The sequence below is a fragment of the Pelodiscus sinensis genome, chromosome 25, assembly GCF_052426305.1.
Source record: "Pelodiscus sinensis isolate ZL-2025 chromosome 25, ASM5242630v1, whole genome shotgun sequence".
Taxonomy (NCBI): Eukaryota; Metazoa; Chordata; order Testudines; family Trionychidae; genus Pelodiscus; species Pelodiscus sinensis.
In genome coordinates, this window is record NC_143076.1 from 1,074,509 (window position 1) to 1,100,265 (window position 25,757).

At 53.5% G+C, this 25,757-nt stretch overlaps 1 protein-coding gene and 8 non-coding genes across 9 annotated transcripts in view; 4 read left to right on the forward strand and 5 right to left on the reverse strand.

Annotated features, from left to right (window-relative positions):
- LOC142824458 (uncharacterized) overlaps positions 1-25,757 on the reverse strand; it is a 376,972-nt gene that overhangs the window by 40,699 nt on the left and 310,516 nt on the right.
- On the forward strand, positions 2,147-2,219 carry TRNAK-CUU (transfer RNA lysine (anticodon CUU)). Its single transcript has one exon. It is a non-coding gene; the product is annotated as a tRNA-Lys (tRNA).
- Positions 6,699-6,780, reverse strand: TRNAS-ACU (transfer RNA serine (anticodon ACU)). The gene has a single exon. It is a non-coding gene; the product is annotated as a tRNA-Ser (tRNA).
- On the reverse strand, positions 11,538-11,609 carry TRNAK-UUU (transfer RNA lysine (anticodon UUU)). The gene has a single exon. It is a non-coding gene; the product is annotated as a tRNA-Glu (tRNA).
- On the forward strand, positions 13,777-13,848 carry TRNAC-GCA (transfer RNA cysteine (anticodon GCA)). The gene has a single exon. It is a non-coding gene; the product is annotated as a tRNA-Cys (tRNA).
- Positions 14,577-14,658, forward strand: TRNAS-UGA (transfer RNA serine (anticodon UGA)). Its single transcript has one exon. It is a non-coding gene; the product is annotated as a tRNA-Ser (tRNA).
- On the reverse strand, positions 16,533-16,605 carry TRNAC-GCA (transfer RNA cysteine (anticodon GCA)). Its single transcript has one exon. It is a non-coding gene; the product is annotated as a tRNA-Cys (tRNA).
- On the forward strand, positions 20,159-20,240 carry TRNAS-GCU (transfer RNA serine (anticodon GCU)). Its single transcript has one exon. It is a non-coding gene; the product is annotated as a tRNA-Ser (tRNA).
- On the reverse strand, positions 23,583-23,656 carry TRNAI-AAU (transfer RNA isoleucine (anticodon AAU)). The gene has a single exon. It is a non-coding gene; the product is annotated as a tRNA-Ile (tRNA).

The window sequence follows — 25,757 nt, forward strand, 5'->3', positions numbered from 1 at the left end:
GTGGTTCAGGATTCAGACTCACTTGCCTAGGAAGGTTCTAGAATCTCCCTGCTTCACAGAAAATTTTTTAAGCTTAGACAGAAAGCACAGGGGCCACGTTTACACTAGCGGGCTCTTGTGCAAACAATATGCAAATGAGGCTAAACATGGACTATCACACTGCTCCTTCACGCACAAGAAACCCCCCGTGACAATAAGCAGCGGAACGGCTCTGCACACGAAGGCTCTGTCTACACTGGCGGCTTCTTGCGCAAGAACATGGCCACACTCACACAGGTGACTGGCAGCAGTGCTGTGGGCCCAGCCTCCTGGACATATTGGCTATGTTAAAAAACATTTTCGGAAAAGCGCGTCTAGATTGGCAGGATGCTTTTCTGCAAAAGCACTTTTTGCGGAAAAGTGTCCGTGGCCAATCTAGACGCGCTTTTCCGCAAAAAAGCCCTGATCGCCATTTTAGCGATCGGGGCTTTTTTGCGGAAAACAGTACTGGCCCTTTTGCACAAAAGTCTTTCGGAAAAAGACTTTTGCCCGAATGGGAGCAGCATAGTATTTCTGGAAAATCACTGACAATCTCACATGAGATCATCATTGCTTTTCTGGAAATTCAAGTGGCCAGTGTAGACAGTTGACAAGTTTTTCCAGAAAAGCAGCTGATTTTCTGGAAAAACTTGCCAGTCTAGACACAGCCATTGAATCTGTCTCTGTGGCTTGGGATGGAGGAGCCTGCCCCCTGCAGGGAGCCTTGGGCCTGCCACTGCAGCAGCAGGAATTTGGGCATCAGGTCACCCCATTGGGGACAATGGAGGGAAGAGAAAAGAATTCTGCCATTAGGGAAAGCCAGCCAAGACAAGGCCATTTTTGTTACTGGGGCTGTGAAGGTTGGAGCCTCTTTTTACCAGCTCTCTGGCCTGCTTCCTTCAAAGGTCTCAGCCTTTTGCCTCTTTGTCCATAGCAGGCTGCTAAGGGGTGGGTAACATAGGGTTTGAACCCATGACCTTGGTGTTATTAGCACCACACTCTAACCAACCGAGCTAGCTGGTGCACAAAAAACTAGGTCACAAATGGCCCTTTCAGAAAGGCGCCTACGGCAGCTGCTGGGATAACTGCAGCTGCCAATGGATCTTCTCACTCTGATGTGGGCTGGCTAGTCCAGCTGGTTTGAGGTTTGGTCAAGTTGGCTGGCAGTTGACATGGCGCACTGAGACCCAGGGCAAAGAGGCAGCCGGAATCTCTTGCTGAAAGCACCTTGCCTCCCAGCTTCTTCCCTGATAGCAGCAGCTGCAGCCCCTTTCAACCACTGGGTAGGCTGCACTTTTCCACTTAAGCTAATTCTGCTCCACCTGCAACCTGTCTCCAGTCAGTGCTCCTGCCACGGCCTGGCCCAGGAGGGCTGGGACCCAACAGCTTTTCACCCTGACTTTGTAGGAGGCCACGTAGGAAGGGAAGGAAAGGCGGACCTCTCACTGGGGAATAGGGCGCATGGATCCCACTTGTTCCTGCAGTAAATGAAACTGGCTGAGCATTTTGCAGAGAACAGGCCAGAATCCTGCTGGGAGAGGCTCCATCATGCACAGACTCTGTGCAAGGCCAGACTGCTGGGAGGAGGCTCTGGCCATGGACTTTCCACCCCTCTCTGTTACTGCTTGCACCTGGGGCTGAAAGGGACGTGGGCTGCAGGCTGGTCCTGCCCAGCTGCCTTCCCCAATTGGAGGATAAAATGCTCATGGAAGGGCTCACAGATTGTCCCCAAGGCACTGGCCTGAGGGCCTGAATTCTTGCTGCCACTGGGTGCACCCAAATGCCCCTTCTGGGCAGGGGGGGCATCCTCCCCAGCTCACATCCCTCCTGTCACACTTGGTGCCATGAGAACAAAGCCTGCAAAGAGGTTTGAATTCCCTCCATCTCCCCTTGCTGCTGCGCTAAAAGAAACCCTGAACCCGGCCCCTTCACCTGTCACTGGAGAGATGGAAAAGAGGCCGTTCCTTGAGGGGAAAGAAGTGGGTGTGTCAGGAGGGGGATTTGAGCTCAAACCTCCCCACACATAAGAATCCCCCATTAGGGGCAAGAAAGAGCCTTGAGTCAGGCAGTGGAGAACACTTGGCTCCTGTTATGCTGTGATGGGGTATGAGGAGACTTGTTGCATGCAGCCTGGCTAGCTCAGTTGGTAGAACATGAGGCTCTTAACCTCAGGGTCATGGGTTCAAGCCCCATGCTGGGCAAGGCCCATTTTTAATTCACACTCTCCATCTAAAGGCAATTCACTCTCAGCTTTCACCATGGTTTTAGAAAGAAAAAGTCTAGTCCTGGGGCCCAGCTTTAATAGAACCAGAGAGAGAACCAACTGCAATTTCCATCTTCTGAGGAGAAGGAAAGAGGATTTTCTTCTCCTTGGTTCTAGCCACATCAGCCCAGGGAGGAGAAAAAATAACCCTCTGCCCGCTGATTGTCCCCCGTCAGCTTCTGTAGCTTGATACATGGGTATCTGCAGCCTTGTTAGTGGGACCTACTAAGACTCAGCTGCTTGTTACAAGGTTCAGGTGCTTCGGCTTCCTTTCCTTGAGGTTCAACAAAGACAGTTTTGTTCCTCTTTCTGGGTGTCTGAGGCCCCTGGAGCTCCATCTCCAGACTGAGCAGGGGGGCGGGAAGGGCCTGCTGCCATGACAGCTGCAGGGAAGGTCACCCACCTGGCCCCTGAGCTCAGCCTGTGCTGGAGGCAGCCAGACAGGGTGAGCGGGACAGAGGGCGGATTGGGGGAAGGGTCCTGAGTCCTGGCTCCCAGCCACGCACCTTGGCACAAAGACCAATGGCCCCTGCACAAAGTGCATTGTGGGAATAAGAGTTGGGGCAGCAGGAAAGGGGCCGGCCCCTCAGCACCAGGGCGCAGGCAGGAGAAGATGGGAGTGAATCCTGCTACCTCTGCCATGGCTTAGCCCGGGAGGGCTGGGGTCTAGCAATTTTTCACCCCAGCTTTGTGGGAAGCCAAGTAGGAAGGGGCCACTGCAGGTACACAACCCCCTGGCCTGCTGTGTCTGTGGGAAGGGTTCGATGCCCTTCTTTATCTCACATTCTCAGTTTGCAAACAATTCACCTTCAGCTTTCACCAGGGTTTTAGAAAGAAAAAGTCTAGTCCTGGGGTCCAGCTGTAGTAGAACCAGAGAGAGAACCAACTGCAATTTCCATCTTCTGAGGAGAAGGGAAGAGGATTTTCTTCTCCTCAGTTCTAGCCACATGAGCCCAGGGAGGAGAAAAAATAACCCTCCGCCCGCTGATTGTCCCCTGTCAGCTTCTGTAGCTTCACCTCCTGCCACAACAGCTCCAGCTTTGAGCTACAAATCTCAAGGGGCTGGTGAGGAAATGAGGAGCTGGCAGCTCGGGTGAGTCGCTTCCATGAGAACAAGAGGTGGAGTGTTCACAAGGTGCAGGGCAGGGTGCTAGAAAGTTTTGAAATTTGCGTAGCTTTTTGCAGAAGAACAGTGCAGTGTAGACATAGCCTGAGTGTTGCTCAGCACTAGTAGGAGACAGGGAGGGACAAAACGATCTAACGGCACCTGCAGCCTTTCAGAACAACCTCCAAACACAACCCCAAGAACCAGCCCTTCCCTCCACCCTCACTGGGAACTGTCTGGACTCAAACCTACCCCGGTTTCACCCTAAGGATTCCCTGGTCTGTAAAAGCTGTGTCCTGGAAATGAGAAAGCAGCTGAAGTGACACTCGTGAGACTTGAACCCACAGCCTTTGAATTGTTAGCAGGGCTCACATGAATTGCTGCAGCTTAAAAGTCCAACATGCTTTCCATTGCACCACAGAGCCTGGTATCACCAGGGTCTGCTTTGCAGCATGGCAATTGCTGGGGGAAAAGAAAGGGGAGCCAGGTCTGTCTCTTTTGGGAGAGCAGGTAGGAAGAGGAAGGGGGCCACTGAGCCCCTGACAGTGAAAATAAGAGATGAGAACAAAGCTACAGTTGGAGAATGTGGGCATTGATCCCACTGCCTCTCACATGCTAAGCGAGCACTCTACCACTTGAGCTAATTCCCCTGTCCCTGGTAACCTCTGCTACCTCACCTCCCTTGTTCCAGAGCCCCTAACGTCCTTGCAGCAAAAAAACTTCAGGACCAGACTTCAAAGAGGAACTGCTGAGCTACACTTCATCTTCAAGTTTGACACAATCAACTCTGGATTAAACAAAGACTGTGAATGGCTCGCTAACTAGAAAAGCAACTTCTCCTCTCTTGGAATTCACACCTCCAGATCAGCTGCTAGAAGTGGCCGCATCCTCCTTGATTGGATCCACCTCGTCATCTCCAGCCTGGTTCTGGCCTGCATATTTATACCTGCCTCTGGATATTTCCACTACATGCATCTGACGAAGTGGGTCTTTACCCACGAAAGTTTATGCTCCTACACTTCAGTTAGTCTATAAGGTGCCACAGGACTCCTCGCCGCTATAACGTCCCTGCGGCTGCCTAAGGCTTCTCTCTGAAAGGGCCACTTGTGAGACTGACACCTGTGGGCCGGCAAGGTCGGAGGTTTAGGACGTGGTGCTCATATCACACAGACACATCTTAAGAGCAAGGCCCTTATTTCAAACCATAACGGGGTCGCTGTTCCGACGTCCCTGTAAACCTCATGGCGCGAGGAGTGAGGAGTGAGGGATCGGAATTGTGATTTATTTGGAAATAAGTGCTGTGTAGCCAGCGCCAAAATACAAAATAAGCTATTTCAAAATTGACTTGAAATAAGCTACCCAATTGCATCGCTTATTCTGAGCTATGGGATGCACCCTAGTGAGTTAGAGCCCAGCTCTGCCCCCAGTATCCTGCCCACCCACAATGAGCTTAGGTGCTGCAAAAGTACCTTGGGAAGGGGATTTTTCCCATCAGTAGAGAACATGGGCATCAACCCCATCCCCTTTCGCATACTAAGTGAGCACTCTACCACTTGAGCTAATTCCCCTGCTGTAGCAACGAAGTCCCTCTTGGAGGCTCCTCCTCACACTCGTGCTTGGGACCCTCATTCTCTCTCTGGCCTCAAGGGCAGATCTCCAGAAGGAGACTCCCTGCAGCAAAGCCATGGGGGGCTCTGAGACTCCCTGCAGCAAAGTCTCTGAGGTTTCCTCTGCCCTGCAGCCTGTCCCACCTGGCCATTGTCATGGACTCTCTGTGTCATGGGTGTCAGGATGGCTGAGTGGTCTAAGGTACCAGACTTAAGGACTTGTCTTTCTGTTTGTTGGGTGTTCTGGTCTCCAAATGGAGGCATGGGTTCCAATCCCACTCCTGGCACATCCTCTGTTTTATATTTAGAGAGGTGACCTCATTTCCCCATCTCCCCTGACATTGTAGGAGCCCTTCCTCAGCATTTCTCTTAGGCTGCATCTACACAGCAGTGTTACTTGGGCATAACGGCCATTACACTGTAATAACAATGGGAGCGTCTACACAGCAATTCCATTATTCCGTCTGTAACGTCAGTTTGAGTCACACACAGCGGCAGGGGGCGCAGCTCAGCCAGGGACCTTATCCACTCACAGAGCTTCCCAGCTTCTCCACCCCCCAAACCCCACCAGGCAAACCAAGTAACTAACCGCCCACTACTCTGGAGTCGCTGCCTCTCATGGGCCTTCTCGTCCTCCGGCTCCGCTTTGTCTTCAGACAGACCCTGCTCTGCTACAGCCACCTCCCTCTGGCTGTCACTCCTGGGACTTCTAGGGCAAAACTTGCTGTTTCATTATGATGCCTGGGCTTTCAGCACTCAGATCTGCACCTAACACCAGCATTGGCTTGTCAGTTTCTGTAGAGAATCCTTGCCAATTGTCTCAGAGAGTAGAGGAAAGTAAATTCTTTGTCACTGAGAGTAAACTGTCACCCCAAGTGGGACTTGACCCCACAATCCCTGGCTCAGGTGACCAGTGCCTTGTCTATTAGGCCACTGGGGTACACAGGAAAGACTCCCAGAGACAGAAATTCACCCTTCTGAATGTCCCTTCTTCAACTTTTAGCTCCTGATTAAGCCCCTTTGAAGAAGCCAGATACACAGGAAGGGCTGATCTCACCCCTCTGAAAATCAGCTTTCCATGGGTATCGGTAGCTGGCTCCGAGTCATGGGCCTTGACATCTCGTCTCCCTCTTGAAACCAGGGAAGTGTCTCCCACCGCTGCAGCCTCCTGAGGCTCTATGGCCGTGTCTGTACAGCAGGGACAGCAACACTCACAGCCCCACAGGAGGGCCCCTGGACTAGCAATGTGGCCCCCTGAGCAGCCTCTGATGTTCCCTGTGTGAGCCCCAGACCCAGCCCTGAGTGAGGGGGGCAGGGGGAGCAGCTCACACATGCCAAGGGGCTGGCCAGGGCCAGGACATGAGCCTGCAAAGCAGCAGTGACATCACAAGGAACTTTTGCAGCACCTCAGCTCATTGGTTGGGAGGCAGTGACCTCACAGAGGGTCCATGGCAACAGCCAGGTGGGACAGGCTGCAGGGCTGGGGCATCTCAGAGACCCCCATGGCCTGGCTGCCTGGAATCTCCTTTGTGAGGTTTCCCCTTGAGGGCAGAAGGGATTGAGGGTCCCAGCTGGGAGTGTCTCTGTGGAGATTTCCCCTTTCCCCAGGCTGCAGTGGGAGGGGCTGGGGCAGGCAGGGGTACAGGAGGGGCTGGCACTGAACTTGAGAGATCTGGGAGAAGCAAGAGGAAGGGTTGTAGGATCCCGATGAGGATGAGATTCGAACCCATGCGTGCAGAGTACAATGGATTAGTAGTCCATCGCCTTAACCACTCAGGCACCTCATCTGAGCTGCAGGAGTTTTTTTCAAACTACCTAAATCCAGCACTACCAGAAACCTTTGTGCCACTTGCAGGCTGGCCAGGGACACCCAGGGCAGGAAGGTTTTGGCTTTTCACAATGTTCCCTGGGCTGTTGTAAAAAGCACAGTGCTCATAACAAACCCAAACACCTCTGGGTTCTTCTCATGTGTCTTCTTTGTTCCAGAGTCTCTAGGGGTGCGGCATCGAAACCTTTTGTGCTGGCCGTAATGTTTTCCTTTATTTCAAATGAAGTTTGATCAACTAACATGAGACAGTTCAAATGCTTAATCATTTAATGATTTAAATTAAACTTTTCTCCCCAGCTGCAGCCCTAGCAAAATGGCTGGGGTGTAATTATGTCATTAGTGGCGAGTGTCCATTAGTAACCAAGAGTCCATGGAAAGGTTTGGGGAGGGCAGACCACCTCATCTGAGCTGCTGGGATTTATTACCAATTACCCAAAGCCAGCACTGACAAGAACCTTTGTGCCACGCGCTGGCTGGCTGGGGACACCCAGGACTGGAAGGTTTTGGCTTTTCCCTGGGCTGTTGTACAAAGCTCAGTGATGGTAACAAACCCAAACACCCCCTAGCTACACCTACTCTGCAGGCTTCTTACACAAGAACTGTTTTGTGCAAGCTTTCTTGCACAAAATGTCTTGTGCAAGAGCACGTCCACACTGCCACGTGCTTTTGGGCAAGAATGTCCGTGGCAGTGTGCACGCTCTCTTGTGCAAGAAAGCTCTGCTGGCCATTTTAGCCATAGGGGTTTCTTGCAGAAATAAACCCTGTTGCCCATTCATACTACATTTTTGTTCAAGAGCTCTTGCACAAGAGGGTTTATTCCTCATGGGGAGAGGACTAACTCTTGCCCAAGAAGCCCTCTTTTCCTATGTTTTGCCGTAAATTTAGTTGCTTAAGAACTTGTGTGCAGTGTAGACGTAGCCCCTGGGTGCCCAGAGATGGGCTGTCTAGTCACAGTCTGGCTCGGCGCACGCTCTGCAATGGGAAGATGTCCACGGAGCAGGCAGATGGCAGCGGCACACTGCTCTGGGGGGCCCAGCATCCACAGGAGCATTTCCGATATGAGTGTTTACTGACAGTGTCCGTCTCTGGTCTGATTTCTCAGTGAGCTTCCTTCACATACCCCTGCTGCAATTCCTTGACCTTGGGTCTAACTTGGTCTAGGATGTGGGGGTAGGAGGGAGGTGGCCTTTCTTTGTAAGACCATTGGCCATAAATGTCCACATTCCTCCGCATGGACTGCAGGGCCTGCAGAGACTCCTTCTTCGACCACAGCTCCAAGAGGGTCTTTATCTGTGGCCCAGACAATGACAGTGCCTGGCGTTTGCTGCCCCTTGCTTGATTTGATTCCCAGCCAATGCAAGGTGGGAAGGGAACAGGCGACCTCCTGGGGGAGATCTTATTTAACCCTGAACAACAGGCACAAGTGGGTCCCACAGCCAAGGGCCCCCTCTCACCGCTTTTCATGGGGAGCAGCTCAAACACCCTGTACTGTGTATTCTCAGATTGCCCCTGTCCCACCGGGCTGTTGTCTTGGACCCTCTGTGAGGTCACTGCCTCCTAACCAATGAGCTGAGGTGCTGCACAAGGCGCTTATGATGTCACTGCTGCCTTGCAGGGCTCATGTCCTGCTCCTGGCCAACCCTTTTGCCTGTTTGAGCTGCTCCCCCTGTATCACCCCCACTCACTCAGGGTATGTCTGCACTGCAGAAGTAAACAGGGTCTCAACCACTGCTTCCAATACAGCCAGCTGAAAGGGGAGAGCAGTCCTAGGTGTGGGGACACTCCTTCAGTTGTTTAGCCCTGCAAGATACTCAACTGTTGATATGGAAATACAGCTCATGCTGGGCTGGGAAAGGAATCCGGGCTGTGGCTATGTAAATCCAGTTCAGCCAGTGCTGTAGGCCTGATGGAGGATCGGTTGTGAGAATGGAATGTGGAGTATTGTAACTAATTTGGCTGTGGTGGGATCACAAACCATTTTATCTCTAACTGTAGGAATTGTAAAATATGACACCAGTGCTTGCAGGAGAGACACTGTCATTGAAAAAAGTCTGGGATGGACGAGCCTTCCCCTTCCAGACTCAAGTGGAGTGGACTCTGGGTGTGGGGGGAAGGAGCGTGAACCAGCAGCCCACATGTCCTCCAGCCATGAGCTATGAGACGGGTTCATTCTGTCTCTCCCTCCCCCACTACCCATTCTAAGGATAGACCTAGAACAGACTCCTTAAGGAATCTCTTTGTTATTTTGAAATATTATTCCAGTGCGGGCTGGAAACTTTTGTCCAGCCTAGGTGGGGGGCCAAGAGCTGAAATCACCAAGGAAACTGACAAAGAGCAGAAATCACTGGGTTTATCCCAGAGCCAGACCGATCCCGATCGTAGAAGCAGCAGCTGGCAGGAGCAAGCAGCCAGCAGGGTGAACGATAGGGGCAAGAGCAGGTAGTTGGTGGGTGGCCAGTAGGAACAGTGGCAGGTGGCCAGCAGGGTAGCTGGTGGGAGTAGCTGGCGGCAAGCCAGTAGGAGCAGTGGCAGGTGGCCAACCGAGTGGGTGAGATGCCTCCTATGCCCACTCCCTCCAAGAGTGGGAGGTGAACTCTGAAAATCACGCCTGAGCTCTTATCTGCCCTGAGCAAGGGCAGCAACTGGGAGTGGGGTACAGAGAGAGTTTGGGCAGGTGAATGGGACACGTACATGGCTGGACTTACATTACTGGCAAAGGACACTGCTCAAGCCACTTGAGCCGAGACTTATTTGTGGGTTGGTTCTGAGCCCTGCTTGTGGTATTTTCCCAGGCGAATGCCATGTTACTTCTCACCCTCTTTCATTAAAAGTTTCTTTTCTACATTCAGACTCTGTGCTGGCGAGTGGGGAAGCATCGCCTCCCCGAGGTGCCCGGGTGGGGAGATGGATTTCCCAGGCTGCTGGGTGGGGGCTCAAGCCAGTTTTGTGTGAGATGAATGAAGAGAAACCCCTAGACATCGAACCCAGCCCTGGCTGCTGCCAGCACTACCTGGCAGAAGAGTTACACTAGCAGGGGGACTGACCAAAGCACAGGCCTCGCTATGAGCAGGCTTAGAACTTTTTCAGGGAAACCCTATTGGATTTCTAGTCCAACACCATGACCACTTGGCCACCACAGATGTGAAGACAGCAAAGCCCCAGGGCCAGGGGAACCTGCAGATAATCCCAATGCCCAGGCCTGATGTCACCAGCCACACAAAATTCACAGCAAACAGGGCTCTTAGAACAGGGGAAGTTTGGAGGCTCGTTGCTGGGCCGTGGGGTGAAGCATCAAACCAGCCCCCTGCTGTGGGGCCTGTGAGTGTTGCTGAATGTTTGCCCCTGGAAATGGGAAACAAAAGGTCTGGGAGCCACACAGAGACCCTGCTGGGCTGAAGTCCCAACGACTCCACTTTGTCTTTGCCTGCGGGCTTGTCTGTCTGCAGCCTGGGAACTTCCTGGCTCCTGAGACCAGTGGTCTGGATGGAGCATTACAGAAGTCGGAATAATGGAATTGCTGAGTAGACGCTCCCATTGTTATTGCAGTATAATGGCCGTTATTCCCAAGGAACGCTGCTGTGTAGATGCAGCCTCAGAGAAATGCTGAGCAAGGGCTCCTGCAATGTCAGAGGAGTCATTGAAATGAGGTCACTTCTCTAGATATAAAAAGGAAAACATGTCAGAAGTGGGATTTGAACCCATATCCCCATTTGGAGACCAGAACACCCAACTGAGGGAAAGACATAACCTTGAGTTTGGCACCTTAGACCACTTGGCCATCATGACAAGTATGTAAAGATATTCACCCGCAGTTTTCTTAAATGTGTGAGTTGCTCGGGGAGGCGGCAGGAGCACCTCTCTTTCCCCACCTAACAGCCGCTCTACAGCCCAGCTGGGTATATTCCTACTCACCCTCACCTACCGTTGTGAGGTATTTTACAGGGAGCTGACAGGAAACAGAAGAGGGTAAACCGCTGGCTGGTAGAACCTAGGCCTGGGATTGTCCTGTGCCAGGGAGTCTGTGTCAGTGCCCTTGGGGATCCTGAGCAGGGTTGGTACTTGGGGTGGGGCCGGGGGCTGTTCTGAAAGGCTGCAGGCACCGTTAGACCCTTTTGTCCTTCCCTGTCTCACCCCAGCGCTGAGCAACACTCAGTGTCGGTCTGAGCATCCGTCCTGCTCTGGGGCGTGTCTCTGTGGCAGGAACCTGCCCACGCGGCTCTCGCAGTGAGGCCCCTCCCTGGCAGCACCGAGCAGTGAGAGCTGAGTGAAGGGGAGGCAGGTCCAGGGGAGAAGGCTCCATGACTGTGTGAGAGGGAGGCTCTGCCCTGGCCAGTGGGGAATCGTTGCCTCTCCGAGGGGCCCAGGCCTGGTGGGTCATTTCCCCAGGTTACTGAGTGGGGGCTGGAGCCAGTTCTGGGTTGTCTCCTTCAACAACCAAACTGAACCAATGGATCTTGTGCCGACCTGACACTGCGCTGGGCTAGTGCTGTGTGTGCCACAGAGCTTCCTGCAGGGCTGCCCACATGGGAGAGGGGAGGGGCAGTTTGAGTCACCCAGCTCTGCCCTTCTGAAGGGCTTGTGAAAATGGCAGGTGCTGTCTTGGCAGTGAGGGAGAGGTGGGAAAGGGGCCCTGAGTGAACCTCTTGGGTCACAGCTGCTGTAACAATTAGGTAAGATGAATGAGTGGGCAGTTATCATGTGAAAACTGAGGTTGGTTTCCCTGACTAGGAATTGAACCCAGGCCACAGCAGTGAAAGCGCTGAATCCTAACCACTAGACCATCAGGGACATGTGAACAAGACTCTTTCCTTACCTACACTAGCCTTTCACAGGCCACTTTCTGTCCCCTTCAGGACATGGGTCCATTTTCCATTGCCCAGAGGGGACAAGAACAGAAACCAAATAGAACATCAAAGCAGCCAGACGGGGCCATGCCAGTTGCCCAACTAGCCCAGGATCCTGTCTCACAACAGCAGACAATTTCATTGCCCAGTGGGAATCCTCAGGACAGACAATTGTTAAGTGATCCCTCCCATCGCCCATTCCTAGCTTCTAGAATACACCAGCTAGGGACACCTGCCCTGTCCATCCTGTTTAAATGCCATTGATTGACCTTTCCTGCATTAAATTATCCAGTTCTGTTTTGGACCTTCTCGTAGATTTCCCCTTCACAACATCCTGTGGCAAGGAGTTCCACTGGGTACAAAAATGCTTCTTTTTCATTTATTTTTAATTTGGCTACTTACCAGTTTCATTCTGTCACCCGGGATCTTGAGTTGGAGAAAAAAATTCGTATTGCTTTCTGCACCCCTGTCATTATTACATGAAACTCTGTCCCATCGCCCATGAGTCTAGACTACATCTAGACTGTGCTCCCTGTAACATCCCCTCCCGCAGAAGAAATGTAAATCTGCTGATCCTTTTTGAAGAAGAGATTTTTCCGATATTTGGTCCCGTGTAGCCCACCCGTGGTGGGTGGGGCAGGAAAACTGCTCACAGCCGGGGGAATTAGCTCCGGTAGCAGAGCCCTCGCTTAGCATGTGAGAGGCAGTGGGATCAATAGCCACATTCCTCAGTGTCTGTGGTGTTCTCCTTCCTTCTTCTCAGAGGCAGAGTTGGGGGGCTCTGAGCACCCAGAGACCCCTCCCTCTTCCTTCCTGGTCTCCGAAAAACCCCACCTAGTGGGCACGGAGCTGCTGGGCCTGGTGGAGTGTTGGGAGAGGGGCTGGTGCTCCCTTTGCACACGAGAGGTAAGAGGATTCACTCCCATCTTCTCCTGCCTGTTCGCTGGTGCTGAGGGGCCGGCTCCTTTCCTGCTGCCCCAACTCTTATTCCCACAATGCACTTTTTGCCAGGGCCGTTGGTCTTTGTGCCAAAGTGCGTGGCTGGGAGCCAGCACTCAGGACCCTTCCCCAAATATACAACCCCCTCCCCACCGCAAACCCTCTGTTCAGCTCACACTGTCTGGCTGCCTCCAGCGTGGGCTGAGCAGGTGACCTGCCCTACAGCTGGGAGAGCATGAGGCACCTGAGCACAAGTCTGATCAGTCTGGGGACCAAGCTCCATTGGGCCTCAGACACCCAGCCCAGGAGTAAAACTGCCCCTGGGGAACCTCAGGACAAGGAATGTAAAACCCACAGAGCATGAGGCTCTCACATCAACCAGCCCAGCCAGTCTCACTGAGACTTGAACTCAGATTGCAGGATTTAGAGTCCTGAGTGCTGCCCCTTATACCATGGGACCTACATACATAGCTTCTAGTGGGAACCTGGGGCACTCAGGTCTCAGACTGGCCTCTGCTCTCCTGGCTTCCCACCAACAGCTTCATCTCTCAGGACTCTCTGGCTACGTCTACACGGCACATTGATTTTGAAATAAGCTGGTCTCGAATAGTGATTCCAAAATAGCTTATTTCGAACCAGCACGTCTACACTGCAGGGAAACCTCAGAATAGTCCGAGTCAGGCTCCCCTAATGCAGACAAGCTACTGATTTAGAGCCCTGGGAGAAATAACTTAGAATGGGCCTAGGGAGGGGCCAGTTTGAAATAGCAGAAGTGGAGCATCTCCACACGCATTATTCTGAAATAGCTAATTGGGAACAGGCGTTATTCCTCGTAGAGTGAGGTTTGCAGAAGTTGGAATAACCCGTCTGTTATTTCAGATTATTTCACATTAACGGAATTGCTGCACAGACTTTGGCGTTGTTATTCTAAATGGCCATATTCCAAAATAACTTTTCTGTGTAGACAGAACCTCTGTCCTGTCCCAGCTCTGCTGCTTTCAGGACAAATTCCTCGTTAGGGTCCATCACAATCTGGGGTCAGTGAGGGTCCATCCCACCTGAGATGTGTGTCACACAAAAGCCTCTTGTTCCCTGCCCAGTGCCTAACAGGGGCTGAAGGCATATGTTCCCTGCCTAGTGCACAACCCGGGCTACAGGTATCTGTTTTGTGTGGGGGTGTAGCTCAGTGGCAGAGTGTTTGACTGCAGATCAAGTGGTCCTTGGTTCAAATCCAAGTGCCCCCTTGAAAAATCTTCTTTCAATAGAAACCTTTATCTCTCCAGTTCTATTGCATCCTGGATTTCTGTTGTATGTGCCTGCTTTAAAAGAATACAAACCCTTAATGTTTTCTGGCACCAATACGCATAAACCAGGCAAACTTGTCCCTCAGCTGAAACCAGCTGTGTGTGTGGTTTCTGTTTCCATCAATTCAACAAGGGTGTGATGTAGATGCCCCTCGGCACGTCCTTGGTCTCCATGGGCTGGGCTGTGCAGAAGAACAAGAACCACACTCAGCTGGGGAGGACGGGCTGCCATCAACCTTCTGGTGTTCGATTTAGTGAGTCCAACTAAGACCAGAGAGCACCTGACGAGTGGCCAGAAATCTGCTCTTGCTGCCTTTGGCTTCCCACCGTGGGGATATGGCCAAGCTCAACTGAAGGAAGCCGACTCCAGCTACATAAGGAGGGATGGTGGGAAGAGCAAACACATTGGCCAGGCACCACTGGGGGCTGCCTCCCTCACCTCCCCCGGACCTGGCAGGTATCTGGGCCAGCTTAGCCATGGGGCCGCTCTCTGGGACAGCAAACACGGACACAAGGCAGGATTCTCTCATTCTAGGACCATTTGTTGGTTTTTAACCTTTCACAGCTACAGACTAACAGCCCCCCCCCCCCGCCAAGGGAGCAACTATGTGGCCCCCTCCCCTCTGAGATCTTTTGTTTGCTGTTGCCCAAACACTACTAAGTTCACAGCTGTGATGGCCGAGTGGTTAAGGCATTGGACTTGAAATCCAATAGGGTTTCCCTGCACAGGTTCAAATCCTGCTCACAGCGAGGCCTGTGTTTTGGCCACACCTCTAACGAAAGCAACAAACCCCTGAAACACTCTCCCCATCCCCTGTCAATCCCCTTCTACTTCTTTCAGTGGCTACGTCCAGACTGAAGAGGACGCTCTTTCTACGAGGCAGAAGGGACGTGTCCAGAGAACAGGGTTTTCCAAAATTTTGTGCCATGTAGCCGCAGATGGCAGGAGCCAAAGAGGCTTGACAGCCTGTTCCATCCCAGCGCGCCACCCTCCCAGCCTGCTGCTGCTCCAGGAGGGGTGTCAAGCCATGTGCATCAGGGCTTTCGTTATGTCACGTGATATCAACACACAAAGCCCTGCCCCCCACCCCAGGAGCTACTGGCAGATGGGCACAGACCCTCTGTCCTCACCTCTACAACCAGCTGTTCCCAAGAGGGTGAGTCTGGGCAGAAGGTGATTCCAGGATTCTGTTCCTGCCCTTGTGGACAGAGACACCTGGACAGAGAAGCACCCCCCAAAAGGCCCCTCCATAGCTCAGCTTATAGAGCAGAGGACTGGAGCAGCTGCCCCTAAGTGGCTGCTTTCACTCCACCTCTAAGGAGAGTTCTTTCCCCCTCACCTGGCTGAGGCAGAGCAGACAAGGGCCTTCTAGGGGGAACAGACAGGTTCTCCACAGAAAGACCAACTGACAGTTCAGCCACAGGGACAAATGTTTCTGCCTAAGCCTGGAATTAAACCTTTAAATCTTCAGTTTAACACTGTCCCCACCAAGCTAGTTCAGCAGCTGTCAGGGAAACTTTTCCCCACAGCAGCACACAAGAGAGCAGCTGTTGCCAGTGGCCCTGTAGGGCAAGATGAGCTTGACCAAGCCTCAGACCAGCTGGACTAGCCAGCCCACATCACAGTGAGTCACTAGTGGCCCTGTCAGAGAAGAGCCATTGACAGCAGCAGAGATGTCCCTGCAGCTGCCTGTGGTGTCTTTTCCAAAGGGGCACTTGTGGGCCTGCTGGCTCAGGTGTTTAGTGCTTGATGTTAATAATGCCAAGGCTGTGGGTTCAATCCCTGTGCTTGCCCCAGGGTTGTCTGGTTTGGTGTTTTGCTTTTGTGTAGCTGCCTGCTATGGACAAGGAAGGAGAAACAAGCCCTGAGAGATGAAACGGCAGAAGGGAACCATGTCAGCTGTCAGCCCCTCTTCCTCTTCCTGTAGCGCTGCCCATGCAGGAGAGAGAAGGGGCAGTTTGAGTCACCAGCTCTGCCCCATGTGAAAATGGCAAGTGTTGCCTTAGCAGCGAGGGAGAGGTGGGAAGGAGCCTGAAGTAACCTCTTGGGTCACAGCTGCTGTAACATGTGACAATGAGGTGAGAAAAATGACTAGGCAGTGGCCATGGGAAACATCAGGCTGGTTTCCCTGAGTGGGAATCAGACCAGCAAGAGTTTTGTATCCTAGCCACTAGACCACCAGGGACACAGGACACATGCTTCTTTGCTCACCTCCACTAGCCTTTCGCAGGATGAGGGGTCCCTTCTCCCTTGCCCAGAGGGGACAAGAACAGAAACCAAACAGAACATCAAAGCAGCCAGACTGGGCCATGCCAGTTGTCCAACTAGCCCAGGATCCTGTCTCACAACAGCAGCCAATTTCATTGTCCCGAGGGAATCCTCACACAGACGGTTATTAAATGATCCCTCCTGTCACCCATTCCCAGCTTCTGGAATTCACCAGCTAGGGACACCTGCCCTGTCCATCCTGGTTAAATGCCATTGATTATGGCTGCCAGGGATCCCAAAGTTGAGTAGCTCTGCATTAAGGATTCTTATTAATGTCAAGAACCTCAAGCAATGTAAAGCCAGAGTGTGATGGAACTGGAAAGGAAAATGTTTACACTAGAAGGAATTTTTTCCAAGGGGGCACTATGGATTTGAACCAAGGACCACTTGATCTGCAGTCAAAGACTCTACCACTGAGCTACACCCCCATGGAAGTTAGCATCAGCAGCCAATGTTGGGAACTGGACAGGGAACAAGAGGCTTTTGTGTAACACGCAAGCCAGGTGCTACCCTTGGGCTTCGTCTCAGCACTGAGCAGGCGGGTGGGAGGGGTCTCATGCTGTCACATATGCAAGGCAAGTCACCCACCTGGACCCTGAGGCGGGCAGGGGATTTGTATATTTTAGGAAGGGTCCTGAGTCCTGGCTCCCAGCCACGCACCTTGGCAGAAAGACCAGCGGCCCCTGCACAAAGTGCATTGTGGGAATAAGAGTTGGGGCAGCAGGAAAGGGGCCGGCCCCTCAGCACCAGCGAGTAAGTGTGAGAAGATGGGAGTGAATCCTGCTACCTCTCATGCGCAAAGGCAACACTTTTCCAATGGAGCTAATTCTGCCCCACCTGCAACCTGTCTCCAGTGCTCCTGTCTGGCCCAGGAGGGCTGGTGTCCAGCAGCTCTCTGCACCAACATGGCTGGTTTTGGGGACAGCAAGTAGGAAGTGGGGGCTGGGGCGAGTTAGGGAGCCACTTAGCCCCATGGCTGGCTCTGCTAGTGAAAAGAAAAATTGGAAGCTGCCCTCCTGAGTGGAAAATGTGGGCATCAATCCCACTGCCTCTCGCATGCTAAGCAAGCGCTCTCCCACTTGAGCTAATTCCCCTGCTGCATTTACAGAGGCCTTCTTGGAGGCTCTTCCCTTCTCCACAGCGACGTCTGTCATCTAGGTCAGTTAGTCGTGGGAAAGGAGAAGGCTCCGAAAAGGCCTCAAGGGCAGATCTCAAGGAGACTCCCTGCAGCAAAGCCATGGGGGGAGAGGGGCTCTGAGATGGCCCCTGCCCTGCAGCCTGTCCCACCTGGCCATTGTTATGGACTCTCTGTGAGGTCACCACCTCCCAATCTCCTTTAGCCAATAAGCTGAGGGGCTGCAAAAGGCCCTTGTGATGTCACTGCCACACCCACCCCTGCCCTCCAGGGCTAATGTCCTGCCCCAGGCAGCCCCTTTGCATGGCTGAGCTGCTCCCAGGGGTGAAAGTGACACATTTCTTACAGGGGCTGTTCTATTGGGCACCACCCCTTGGGCTGGGCAAGAGGGAGGCTCAAGGCAGGAAGTGGGGGGAGGGGTTGTGATAGGACAGTACCTGTAAGAAATTAAAATGTGGAGTGTGGGAGGCTCAAGGCAGGGATTTGGGGAGTGTGTGAGAGTGGGGGGGGCTCAGGGCAGGGGTGAGGATGTGGGAGGGTAGAGAAGTCAGGGCACAGGATCTGGGATCTGGGAGAGGCTTGGGGCTGGGACTGTGTGTTTGTGTCGAGGGGATCCCTCTGCTCTGTGCTCCCTGAGGCCCTTTAACACACATGGACTGACCTGGGCGCAGGCCAATGAGGGGGGTTTCAGTGAAGCTACATGTAAATGGATCCCTCTAGCAATCCCTGCCAGCCACACGCACAGGGGGAGGGACTTTAGCCAAGGAAGCAGAAGCAGCCACTCTGAGGGAGGTTTAGAAGCAAAGATGGGCTGCTGCAAGGATGGATGAGGGGATGTCACAGGGCACGAGCATGGCCAGGGGACCAGAGAGGGCCCTGCTGCACCCAGAGACATGGCAAAGCCTGGGATTGAGCCAGGGACCTTTAAATGTTTCATCTAAGGCTCCGCACACTGAGCTGCCAACAAACCCGTCTGGCTCATTATTAACTGTCCAGGGTGTTTGGCAGCCGTGTCACAGCCTGAGTGTTGCTCAGCACTAGTAGGAGACAGGGAGGGACAAAATGGTCCTTTCAGAACAACCCCCAGCCCTAACCCCAAGGACAAGCCCTTCCCTCCACCCTTACTGGGGTCTGCTTGGAATTGCCTGGATGCCAGCCCACCCCAGTGTCAGCCTAAGGACTGACTGGTCTGTAAAAGCTGCATCCTGGAAATTAGGAAGCAGCTAAAGTGACTCTGGTGGGACTTGAACCCACAACCTTTGAATGTCTAGCTGGACTCACATTAACCACTACAGCTTCGAAGTCCAACACGCTTTCCATTGCACCTCAGAGCCTGATGGGCTGGTGAGTTGGATATCTCCACTCTCTGCTTTGCAGCATGGCAATTGCTGGGGGGTCTGTCTCTTTTGGGAGAGGAGGTAGGAAGAGGGAGGGGGCCACTGAAATTAAAGGATAGAGCTGTAATTGGAGAATATGGGCATCGATCCCACTGTCTCTCGCATGCTAAGCGAGCGCTCTACCACTTGAGCTAATTCCCCTGCTGGCAAAAGGCTTTGCTGCCTCACCCACCTTGTTCCAGAACCCACAACATCCCTGCGAGTGCTACTTGTGAGACTCACACCTGTGGGCCGGCTAGCTCGGAGGTTTAGGACGTGGTGCTCATATCACACTGACGCGTCTTAAGAGCAAGCCCCTTATTTCAAGCTATAACAGGCTCGCTATTCCGACGTCCCTGCATGCGGATTTATTTCGAAGTGCTGTATAGCCAGCCCCAAATTACAAAATAAGCTATTTCAAAATAGGCGCATTGATAATTTTGAGCTATGGGATGCACCCCTAGTGAGTTAGAGCTGAACTCTGCCCCCAGCTCCCTGCTCAACCCACCCACCTACTGACTCCCTCGCTGCCATGGGGCTGTTTGCATTGGCCTCTTCTCTCTGTCGCCAGGCTTCAGCCAGGACTGTGACCCGGCTCCCTGCGCCTGGGCCCTGCATTTCTCATCCCTTCAGAGACACTTGCCAGTGGAGGAATAAATCACAGTCACGTGAGTGTAGATTATGAAACTTTGTAGCTGTTGTTGCCTTGGAAACTCCCCACAGACCTTCCCCTGGGGTCCCGGGCAGCCGCTCACACTGCACAGCTTTCTTCGAGGTGAGGGTGCTGTGTAGACGTGCCCGTCCTGTTGAGGGCCAGCCTGCTGGGGGGAGGCTCTGGCCACTTCCTTTCCTCGTGTCTCTCAGACTGTGTCTACACTGCAGGGCTACGTCTACACTGCAGGCTTTTTGTGCTAGAGCAACTGCTCTTGTGTAAAAACTTGCAGAGCGTCTACACTGAAGGCACATTTTGGCGCAAGTAAATGTATAGTGCAGCATCAGACAACAGGGCTTCTTGCACAGAAGTTATTGCTCTCCCCATGAGGAATAAGCCCTCTTGTGCAAGAACTCGTCCACAAGGAGGCAGTGTGGACCAGCAACAGGGGTTTCTTGCTCAAGAAAGCCGAATATCTAAAATGCCCATCAGAGTTTTCCTGCACAGGAGAGCGTCCACACTGCCATGGCTGCTTTTAGAGAAAAGCACTTCTCTTGTGCAACAGCACATGGCAGTGTGGACACACTGTTGGGCAAGACCTTTTGCACAAAACAGTTCTTGAGCAAGAAGTATGCAGGGTAGATGTAGCCAGGGGTGTTTGGGTTTGTTACCAGCACTGAGCTTTGTACAACAGCCCAGGGAACATTGTGAAAAGCCAAAACCTTCCCGCCCTGGGTGTCCTTGGCCAGTCAGCAAGTGGCAGAAAGGTTCCCTGAAGTGCTGACTTCAGGTGATTTAAAGCAAATTGTAACAGCTCAGATGAGGTGGCCGAGTGGTTAAGGCGATGGACTGCTAATCCATTGTGCTCTGCACGCATGGGTTCAAATCCCATCCTCATCGGGTGTTTGCAGCCCTTTCTCTTGCCTCTCTCAGAGGTTCAGTGCCAGCCTCTCCTGCAACCCTGCCTGCCCCACAGGGGAAATCTCCACAGAGACACTCCCAGCTGGGACCCTCAATCCCTTCTGCCCTCAAGGGGAAACCTCACAAAGGAGATTCCAGGCAGCCAGGCCATGGGGGTCTCTGAGATGCCCCAGCCCTGCAGCCTGTCCCACTTGGCTGTTGCCATGGTCCCTCTATGAGGTCACTGCCTCCCAGCCAATGAGCTGAGGTTCTGCAAAAGTTTCTTGTGATGTCACTGCTGCCTTGCAGGCTCATGTCCTGCCCCTGGCCAGCCCCTTGGCATGTGTGAGCTGCTCCCCCCTCTGCCTCCGTCACTCAGGGCTGGTTCTGGGGCTCACACAGGGAACATCAGAGGCTGCTCAGGGGGCCACATTGCTAGGCCAGGGGCCCTCCTGTGGGGCTGTGAGTGTTGCTGTCCCTGCTGTACAGACAGGGACATAGAGCCTCAGGAGGCTGCAGTGGTGAGAGACACTTCCCTGGTTTCAGGAGCTAGATGAGATTTCAAGTCCCATGACTTGGAGCCAGCTACAGATACCCATGGAAAGCTGATTTTCAGAGGGGTGTGATCAGCCCTTCCTGTGTATCTGGCTTCTTCAAAGGGGCTTAATCAGGAGCTAAAGTTGAAGAAGGGACAGTTAGAAGGTGAATTTCTGTCTCTGGCACTGTCCCACCTGACAAAGAATTTACATTCCTCTGCTTTCTGAGACAGTTGGCAAGGATGCTCCACAGTGGCTGTCTCTCTCTCTCCCTCTCTGCAGGAGCTGTTCAGACCCCTCACTAGCCAATGCTGGTGTCAGGTGCAGCTCTGAGTGCTAAAATCCCAGGTGTGCAAAGTCAGAATGAAGGGATGCATTTTGCTCTAGAAGTGACAGCCGGAGGGAGGTGGCTGGAGCAGAGCAGGGTCTGTCTGGAGACAAAGAGGAGCCTGAGGATAAGAAGGCCCATGAGAGGCAGAGACTCCAGAGCGGGGGGGCTAGTTATTTGGTTTGGCAAACTGGCATGGCCCAGTCTGGCTGCTTTGATGTTCTATTTGGCTGTTCTTGTCCCCTCTGGGCAAGGGAGAATGGACCCTCCCCGCATCCTGAAGTGGACATTAAATGGCCTGTGAAAGGCTAGTGTAGGTGAGCAAGGAAAGTTGCTTTATGTGTCTCTGAAGGTCTAGTGGTTAGGATCCAGCACTTTCACTGTTGTGGCCTGGGTTCAATTCCCAGTCAGGGAGGCACCTCGCAACTTTTACCAAACAACTCCATAGTCAACTTTCATGGCCTTAGTCAACTTTCTTGCCACATGTTACAGCAGCTGTGACCCAAGAGGTTAACTCAGGGCCCCTTTCCCACCTCTCCCTCACTGCTAAAAAAAGGGTCTAATGCTGCCAGCAGCCTTTCAGAACATCCCCCAGCCCTTCCCTCCCCCTTGGCTGGGCACTGCCTGGGCTCAGGCCTCCCCGGTGCCAGCCTAAGGGCTCTGGAGAGGACAGGGCAGCTCCAGGGGCAGAGTCCTTTTTTCTGCAGTAGTGCAAACCCAGCCCTTTGGTTCCAACTAACTTTACTCCTCATTTTTTGCCCTCTGTGTCTCCCCTCCAACACACCCCCTTTCCCACTCCCCCCCCCCCCCCCCCCCCCCCCCGGTAACACAATCAGGACTTTTCCCTTGAAAGAACAAACTCTCTGGTTTTTATGTGGGTGTAAGGGGACTGTTACCCCTTACTAAAACTCTGTGGGAGTTTTTTGGTTTACCAGCTTCAGAAGGGGAAGGGTTCATGAGACTGACAGACCCCAGAGACAATGGAAAGCAGCCAACACTCCCGCTCAGCCTGACTGACAGGTTGTAAGTGGGGATTGTTCTCTCTCTCTGAACAAACAAGCGGTGTGCAGAAGAGGTCCTGCAAAGACAGAGAGCTAAAAAGAGCAGTGCAAGCTGTATGAAGGAGTCCTGCAAAAGGAACAGAGAGCTGAGACACTGCTAAGAGGAGTGCAAGCTGTGCTGAGGGGCAGTTTTTGCAGCAGCAGAGCCAGGCATACACAGCACAGGGAGTGCAGAGCCTGTGTTGAGCAGCAGACTGGCAGTGCTCAGAGCCAAAAGGAACAGAGAAGCAACACAAGGAGCTGGAACTGGCCAAGCAGCACAGCCTGCAGCTGGATGTGGTGAGCACCTGGGACCAGCAAAGTGCGGGGAAAGGCTCTGGACTGGGAGAGGGGTCTGGCCACTTCGAGCTTGAGACTGTGTGGTCACTACCAGAGCTAGCGTGTCCAGCCTGCAGTCCCTTGCAGCACATCCAGGGCTTCTAAGGAAGAGACTGTGAACTGTCCTTACACTCTGCAGACTGCTGTGTTGATGTCCCTGTGCTACAGAGCAGGGCTGTGTGTTCTCATTTAACCAGTCTCATTGTTTCTTATTCTATTCTCTTTAATCAGTTGATGTTTAATAAATTGTATTTGCTTTGAACCTTATGAAGTGGTCACTGGGCCAAGAAGGCCTGCAGTGTAAAGAGAGCACCTCGGAGTGGGGACACCCTAACTCCTGCCCCTAGTGACTACAAGGTCAGGGATTAAGCCCCAGGAAACCTGGGCCCAGCCTTGTTGGGGTTTCGAGGGCTCTGCTACTCAGGAGAGTGGAGGGGGAGCCCTCAGGATCAGGGAGCCGTGGGGTAAAGGAAGTGGGAGCGGGGACTCAGATCCTTTCGCTGGTTCATTTCACCGGGGTGTATAGAAGCCAGGAAAGTTCCCCACAATAGCGGGACCATTCCCCCGCTTACATGGGGAATGTAGAACTGGGGAGGGGCTGGGGAAAGACCCTGGGAGGGGGAGGAGGCTGGGAGGAAGGGCTAAGGCTGGCACCTTCCTCTGGTGGCCCCACTGCCTCATGTCAGGGGCCTCAGCAGCGCTGGGAGGGGGCTCCAGGGGGAGAAGCTGGTTCAGGGGAACTTGAGCTGCTGGGCCACTGAAGCAGGCCACCAGCAGCAGCCTCTGTGCAGGGCTCACACGCTCCAGGCCTCCCAGTCATATTGAGTCTCCCCATGTGGCTTGGGCTCCAGAGCCTGCCCCCCAGCTGGTGCCTTGAGGTAGCCACTGCAGCAGCAGGAATTTGGGCATCAGGTCCCCTGCTTTTGGGGACAGGAAGCCAGGCCAAGGCCCTTTTAGCCACTGGGTCTGTGCAGGGTGGAGCCTCCCCCTACCAGATCTCTGCCCTGCTTCCTGCAAAGCTCACATTTTTGCTTTTTTCTGCTTCCCTGTCCATAGCAGGCAGCTAAAGGAAGAGAAGTTACCAAACCAAACACCCCAGTGGCCAGCATGGGGCTTGAACCCATGACCTTGGCGTTATTAGCACCACGCTCTAACCAACTGAGCTAGCCGGCCTATAAAAGTGCAGTTCACCAGTGGCCCTTTCAAGAAAGGCGTCTCAGGCAGCTGCAGGGACGTCTCTGCAGCTGCCAATGGCTCTTCTCTGACAGGGCCACTAGCGACTCACTGTGACGTGGGCTGGCTAGTCCAGCTGGTTTGAGGGTTGGTCAAGGTGGCTGGTGGCCGGCAGACCCAGGGCAAAGAGGCAGCCGGAATCTCTTGCTGCCAGCACCTTGCCTCCCAGCTTCTTCCCTGCCAGCAGCAGCCGCAGCCCCTTTCGGCCACTGGGTCAGCCTGGAAAGGGAGGCAGGAAAGGGGCCTCAGATTCCAGGGTTCTGAGTCCTGAGCGCTGCCCATGACACCAACCACCCCTCAATCAACTGGGCCAAACTGGTGCCCAGTTCATGCCCACTGGGACCTGCTTTACTTGGTGTCTTTCCACCCAGAGCCCCCTTCTTCTCCTGGGCTGTGAGGAGCATCACTGGGATACTCTCATATCCCAGCACAGGGCCATCTCTCCAGTGACAGGAGACGGGGCTGGGCTTCTGACCTGCTCCACCGACACCTCCCGTCAGTCAGCTCCATCACTCAGGGCATCCCAGGGAGCTGAGTGATTGTGCCCTTGAGTGGCATTCTCAGCCAGCCAATCAGCTTTGTGAGGAGGTTCATGGAGGTGGGGCAAAGAGCTCTCTTGTTAGGCCAGCAAGGAAGCAGCCAAGGCCCCACCCCCAGGGGGCCGGCTGGAGACCATGTGGAGGAAGCCGCTGCCTCTCCCCTGTGTAGCAGGCACTTTCCCAGGGGGGCAACTCTGCTCCCTGGGGCCTGTCTCCATCGCTTCTGTCACCGCCAGGCAATGGGAGAGAGTGTGGACTCCCCAAGGGGCGCACGGTGAGAGACAGGGGGCTGGCGGCTCAGGGAGGGGCGGTCCCAGGAGGCAGAGGGCACCTGTGACTCTCGGCTGGCAGCTGACACTCTGCTCCTTGCTTCCCTCCCGCTGCTTCACCTCCCAGGGCTTCTTTCTCCTTCCCTGTCCATAGCAGCCGCAGCCCCTTTCAACCAGTGGGTCAGCCTGTGAAGAGAGGCAGGAATGGGGACAAATAGCGAGTCAGGCTGAGGGGGGCAGGCAAAGCTCATCTTGCCTTGCAGGACCACTGGCACCAGCATCTCTCTTGTGCGCTGCGGAGGAGAAAAATGCCTTGAGAGAGACAAGAAAGACCAATTTAGAAGAGTTTTTAGACGGGGGCACCTGTTAGTGCCAGGGGGCAAGAGTCAGAGCCTGGCAGCTCCTGGGGACCACAAGGGTAAGCAGCAAGCTCCAGGCAGGTTAAGTTTTAGGGCCCAGCCCATCTCAGCCAGGTAGACCATAGCATCAGACTGAGCTCCAGACACCCAGCACTCTCTCTGAGGAGCCTGTAGATAAGGAACCCAAAGCTCATAAAGCAGGAGGGTTTTGCAGCAACCAGCCCAACCCCAGCAAGTCCCACTGAGATTTCAACTCAGATCACAGGACTCAGGGTCCTGAGTGCTGCCCCTTACACCATGGGACCTAAGTGAACTAGCAGTGACTCAATTAGGCTGAACTGGAGCCTCAGCTCATGCCCACTGGGACCAGCTTTGCTTTTTTTCCTTCCACCCAGAGCCCCCTTCTCCAGGGCTGCAAGGAGCATCTCTGGGATACCATGAGACATGCACAGGACTCTGCCTCCCCATAACCAGCCCCACCCAACCAGCTTTGGCAGAACAAAGGAGGGGGGCCTAGCTAGACTGCTTCCTTCTTACACACCTCAAAATGTCCAGTCCTAAAGAGGCCAAGACTGTGTGGCCTAAAAGATAAGGCGTCTGACTTTGGGTCAGAAGACTCAGGGTTTGAGTCCCTTTGCAGTTGTGTTGACTGTGCTTGTGGCTTCTCGTATCTCATGCTTGGAAAGGTTCTGTAACAATATGGCTCCATGGGAAGGCCTCTAGCTATTTGGCAGATCTAAACTAAAGCCTTCTGCAGCCAGACTGAAGAGTGACAGCAATTAACTATAGAGCCTGGGCTCACATTCCATCTGAATGGCATTTCAATAGGGTCACACTAGTCTGTGAGAAGGGGCTTGGATCCTAATGACACCCA